We start from the raw sequence: 6,000 nt of genomic DNA, 5'->3' as shown, positions 1-6,000 counted from the left end.
ACGAGGAGCTAAAATATATTTATTTGTAGTATGAAATGGGCACTTTTATAGCTGCTAAGAATTTACAGCTGTAACTGAACAGAATTGATTGCTCAATAGGACTCCAGTGACCTCATAAGTTCTGAGCAATGAACTGTGCTAAAGTGCAGTCATGGCTTTAAACCTGTTAGCACCACCGTTTGATTAACAATTTAAATATTCTGGAACATTAGCATTTTATAAAGGATCAGAAAATGACAGGGGGCTGAGCAACATTGTGCTGTGTTTGGCTATGTGTCTGGGTAGAGTTAATAACATAGAGAAACATTATGCCATGAAAAATGACAAGTTTATAGTGAATAAAGGAGCAATGAGGATAAAATGGACATTCCTTTAGCTAATCTAAATTAGTTGGCATAAGAAAAGGATTCCAAAGTAATGTTTGTTTGAAACCCTAACGTTTGGCCTCATAACCCAGAGAGATATCTGAGAATCATAACAATGTGTATGGCCTGGAGAAAAAGGAGAATAGAGAACACAGGTGTCCCAAAAGCCTTTGAATGTCCAATTTGCCATTGCAGTGATTAAAATGGAGCCTGTCCTTGAACCCTTGTAAGCTGTGCTGATAAAATTTGGGGAAACATCTTTTTAAGTAACCCAGGGCTACCCTGAAGACAGTGCCTCCTTCTTCTTCCAGCGATAATGGATGATGTAGAAGATATTGCCTCCTTCCTCATGCAAGTTACTTAACATATAGATGGGCAGCTGGTCTCATGTGTAAGAGTGATGCTGGGACCCAGTGCTGCATTCCAAAGCCATCCTGTGCGCTTTGAGGCAATTCCTTCCTGTTGTGTCACATCCCAAAACAACCTGTTGTGGCTGTTTGTTCTGCAGTATCAAGCTTCTTTTCCTTTTTTTATTTACCCCATCTGTTGCTTCCCTGTGATGTTTATATGCCAATAGAACAGCATGTGGGAGGCTGGAATCTTGATTTTAATAAAGTCACTGGACTGATACATCCTTATGCATGGTGATGATGGGTTATAAAATTCCTATGAATTGTTATAATAGTTTATTTTATTCATTTAGTACTGTGTTTAGGCATTTATGGCCTCATCTTGTTTGAGAATACTTATGGGCAAGGTTTTTGCAGTAAGCAATAAAAATAGATTATACTGAGTCTCACAGTTCATGCACTTCCCATATTTTCATTTGCCTCATGGGTAAGTGCCTTTTAAATGTTAGAGGATTACTTGAACCACTTTTACTACTTCTGCATTATTCTCTCCAAAGGCATAATACAAGTAATAGCCCTTGTTGTTGTATCATATTATAGAATTCACCTCCCTGGACAAACTCCTAGTAAGAATTCACCATGGTGGGGTTTTCTCTTCACCAAAATAAAGATTTGAAAAAGAAACAGAAGTAACAGTGGCACAAAGATTGAGATAAGTGCCTCTGATTTTCCTGACTGCCGGTGTGGTTGAGCTGTTCAAGCCTAGTTGAAAGTGTGGGTGTGAAAGAAAGAGACCAAGTGATTGATGCAGTCTGGAGGAGGAGATAAGACTAACCAAAATGAGCAACACTATGTAGAATACCAGCAGATGGTGGGAACAGGAGCATCTGTGTCATCTACCATCATATAAGAGTGTGAGTTGGAGCTTCTGCTTTGTCTGGCCTTTCTTTTTCAAGAAAAGCAATTGTGGAGATGTGTGTTCTTGTGGAGTCCTTACACTTGTAGTCTAGTAGAACGTGTGAGGAGGATGCTGCTATATTCGGTGTGGGCTCAAGTATTCTTCTCTGTGTCTTTTCCCCTCTGTTAGTATAAAAGGATAAATATTTCTGTCTCAGAAGCCACTTATCATACTCAGCCTGTTTCATTTTTTTTATTGTGGCTTCAATATAGTCAGGCCTGAAGCAATTATCTATAAAAATGTGCCAGTAAGTGTTAATGCTATTCAGTATTCATTAAAAATTGTAGTTTAAATTCCCTTTTCTCGCCATCTTGAGATTGATTGTCTCTTGATAAAACTTCAGTGTTCATTGTTAACCAAACCCTTTCATTTATTGACATGATGGTTTGAAACTTGTAACTTCTAACAGTATTTGACTTTATTTTAACTTTAAGGGAAAGAATTTAAAGCAGGAATGGAAGCAAAATGATCTTAAAGTAGGAAGGGAGAAACAAGTTAAATTTAGCTTATAATTGTCTACACTTTTGTATAATAAAAAGTGTAGTGGATAGAAATTTAAAAGGAACTTAAAGTTTTCATCTCTTAGGAACCATATAAAATCGTATCATGGCTTTGCAAATCCCAGTCTATTCTCCTCACATGCATAGGAAAAGAGGCTTTAAAATAATTTTAAATGTATTTGTTGCCATTTTTGGGGTGGGTAGTTTGCTCATGGGGTTCTGGTGGGGTTTCTTTTGTCTCTTTTTTCTGCTTTGTTTTCTCTTTTTCTGTTTCTAAACAACTGTTCAGGGCATGCAAAGGTAAGCACAACTCACATTGAAGTTTTTAGTTGCCTGTCGGGTCAGGCTCACCAAAACTTGAAATAATTTTGGGAAATTCTGTAAGGAGACAAAAATTGCAACTGTTTTCAAGAGAGTCTAAAATGAGATTATTAGTAGAGAAAGAAAAACATGCCTTTTTTTTTTCTTTTTTTTCTTTTTTTTTTCTTATTGACTCCTCCGTAATAATTATTTGCCTGGTTTGGAAACAACAGAGTGAAAAAGCTATGAGTATTTTATTTCTGGAGGGAATGTTATATTGTTTGTCTGGAGTTTATTGCCTATATATCACAGAAGCATATCTTGTAGCAAAGAAAAATGAGAGTAATTTTATCTGATTCTGTTCTTTAAAAAAAAAAAAAAAAATTGAAGTGGTTATCCATACATTTTAAAGTGAACTTTGTTAGGAAGAATAATTCCTGTGCTCCTTTCCTTAGAAGCTTCTAAACTTCCATTATGTATGAATGATTGAGTCATATCCCAAAGCTATAGTTTATATTTACTCCAAAGCTGCTGTTTGATAAATATTCAGAATTTTTAAGCTGTTACAATATTACAGAAGTTTTGCAAATATAATCTGCAGAAATGTCCCCTCTTGTTTTGAATCCTGCTAAGCTCTTTGCTTCTGATGTGTTGTAGTGTGTTTTTAAGTTTCTTGTTTTGTTCCCCCATTTTAGGTATTATTCTCCCCCTGTTCTTTGTAAGATGGTTCTTCCCCCTCCAGTTTTCCCGCCACAGAGTCTTTGGCAGTTATGTTACCACGGTTACCCCTGCCCCCCTTATTTGTCAATCTCCCAAGTTACATAACTGCTCCTCCCTTATCCCACCATATAAGTAAAGTTTTCCTCCTCCCTGGGCCCAGTCAATCACCCCCCACTCCTCCCTGCTTTCGAGAACATTCTTCTCTCTGGGGGTCATAGTTGGCTGGCGTCCCAGGGCCCCTCCTTTGTTCTATGTTTATTGGATAAGTTCTTGTGTCAGTTTTCTTATGTACCTCCCCACATGTTCCCCTATTGGTTAGCTGGGCTTCCCCTCCCGTCTCCACCCCTTCCCTGTAAAACTCTGTCTCCCCCCGTGTTCGGGGCCATTTTGCTGTGGGTTTTTCCACTTGTTGGTTTGCCCTGTGCTGCCTGTGGGCTCTTCAATAAACCGACGTTTTGCCCCCAGCAAGTGGTCGCCTCCTCTCTCGTCTCGTCCAGCGCGAACCCAAGTCCGCAATCCAGCCCAGCCCGAGGCCAGGACGCCAAGGGGGGCTGGCCTCAGATGCGCAGGGGCGTCGGCCGCTTTACCCCTTCAGCTAGCCGGACTTAGGGCCGTGTACGCCCTCGCGCAGTTTGCCGTCCAACGTGGGGGCCGACGAAGTGGACTTTTGACCACGGACTGGACCCTGCGGAGTTGGGATTTACTTACCCTCTGGACGCCAGACTACCCCGGGTAGTAGCAGGCTTCGTTTTAGAAGCAGCGCTCCACGGCGGAAGGGAGTCGGGACTCCTCGCACCCTCAGAGGACGACTCCCCGAGACGAATGACCTTCGCCTGGTTTTTTCTTTGTCGCCGCAGCAGGATTGGTGAGTTCGGGCCCCGTCCTGGGGACTCTCCGGCTTCCCCTCTGCCTTTTTAACTTTCCCTAGGGGTATATGCCCTGCGTTGGGGACCTACACCCCCGCCTTCTCTCCTTGAGGTTTTTTCTCGTCCCCGCGCCGTTTTTGTTTTCTCTTCCCTTTGGGTGCCGGATTTCCCCAGACGTCGGGCCGCACCCATCACCCAATCTCTTTTTCCCTCCGGCTGTTTACCCAGACTTTGGGGCAGTGGGGGGGGCAGGGGCCGGCGGCCGGCGGCTCATTGTTTAAGTTCTCGTTGTTTCCCGGGCGGGCGGTTGCGTCATCAGAGGATTTTCCCCCTTTCTAGCGGTAGCAGTTTCTGCTCTAGAAAGGCGCAATGGGTGCCGGCTTGAGAAAATCCCAGAAGGAGGTTTATTATGTTGTGAATCTCTTCCGGCAGAAGGCGCACACCGCAGAGCACTGTGAGCGGCAGAATCGTCTTTGCGCGAAGAAGCAGCTTCTTCGTCTCCGGGAGCCGGAGAGAGCGGCAACTTCGCAAAGGTGATGAAACAAGCTGTACAACACTGCGATTGTGTGCGCAGCTTGCCAAGTGGGAGAAAACAGTACCTGACCACTCTCCTGCCTTTTCTATTCACATGAACATTCGATTGCAAGCTGTTTTGGACAACTTTCTTTCTCTTCATGCTCAACACTCGGCAGACCTCCGTGCAGCCTCTAGAACACGATGGGAGATGTTTTCTGTGCTGGCACAGTTTCTCCTTGCCAGACAGAGTGGAAAAGCTTTTTGCTAAGATGTAGACGAGAAGAGAGGCTAAAGACGAAGGTACGGTGCTCTGCAGAGCTAAGCACCGCTCCCGGACCTCTTTCGGCAGAAGGCGCACACCGCAGAGCACTGTGAGCGGCAGAATCGTCTTTGCGCGAAGAAGCAGCTTCTTCGTCTCCGGGAGCCGGAGAGAGCGGCAGCTTCGCAAAGGTGATGAAACAAGCTGTACAACACTGCGATTGTGTGCGCAGCTTGCCAACTGAGAGAAAACAGTACCTGACCACTCTCCTTCATTTTCGAATCACATGAACATTCAATTGCAAGCTGTTTTGGACAACTTTCTTTCTCTTCTTCCAAAACACTCGGCAGACCTCCGTGCAGATTCTAGACCACGATGGGAGATGTTTTTTGTGTTGGCACAGTTTCTCATTGCCAGACAGAGTGGAAAAGCTTTTTGCTAAGATGTAGACGAGAAGAGAGGCTAAAGACGAAGGTACAGTGCTCTGCAAAGCTAAGCACCGCTCCCGAATCTCTTCCGGCAGAAGGCGCACACCGCAGAGCACTGTGAGCGGCAGAATCGTCTTTGCGCGAAGAAGCAGCTTCTTCGTCTCCGGGAGCCGGAGAGAGCGGCAACTTCGCAAAGGTGATGAAACAAGCTGTACAACACTGCGATTGTGTGCGCAGCATGACAACTGAGAGAAAACAGTACCTGACCACTCTCCTGCCTTTTCTATTCACATGAACATTCGATTGCAAGCTGTTTTGGACAACTTTCTTTCTCTTCTTGCAAAACACTCGGCAGACCTCCGTGCAGCCTCTAGAACACGATGGGAGATGTTTTCTGTGCTGGCAAAGTTTCTCCTTGCCAGACAGAGTGGAAAAGCTTTTTGCTAAGATGTAGACGAGAAGAGAGGCTAAAGACGAAGGTACGGTGCTCTGCAGAGCTAAGCACCGCTCCCGGGCGTCTTTCGGCAGAAGGCGCACACCGCAGAGCACTGTGAGCGGCAGAATCGTCTTTGCGCGAAGAAGCAGCTTCTTCGTCTCCGGGAGCCGGAGAGAGCGGCAACTTCGCAAAGGTGATGAAACAAGCTGTACAACACTGCGATTGTGTGCGCAGCTTGCCAACTGAGAGAAAACAGTACCTGACCACTCTCCTGCCTTTTCTATTCACATGAACATTCGATT

Source organism: Melozone crissalis, unplaced genomic scaffold (assembly GCF_028551555.1).
Source record: "Melozone crissalis strain CALT ecotype California unplaced genomic scaffold, PUWL_Pcris_2 ptg000201l_1, whole genome shotgun sequence".
Lineage (NCBI taxonomy): Eukaryota > Metazoa > Chordata > Aves > Passeriformes > Passerellidae > Melozone > Melozone crissalis.
This window is presented reverse-complemented; position numbering follows the sequence as displayed.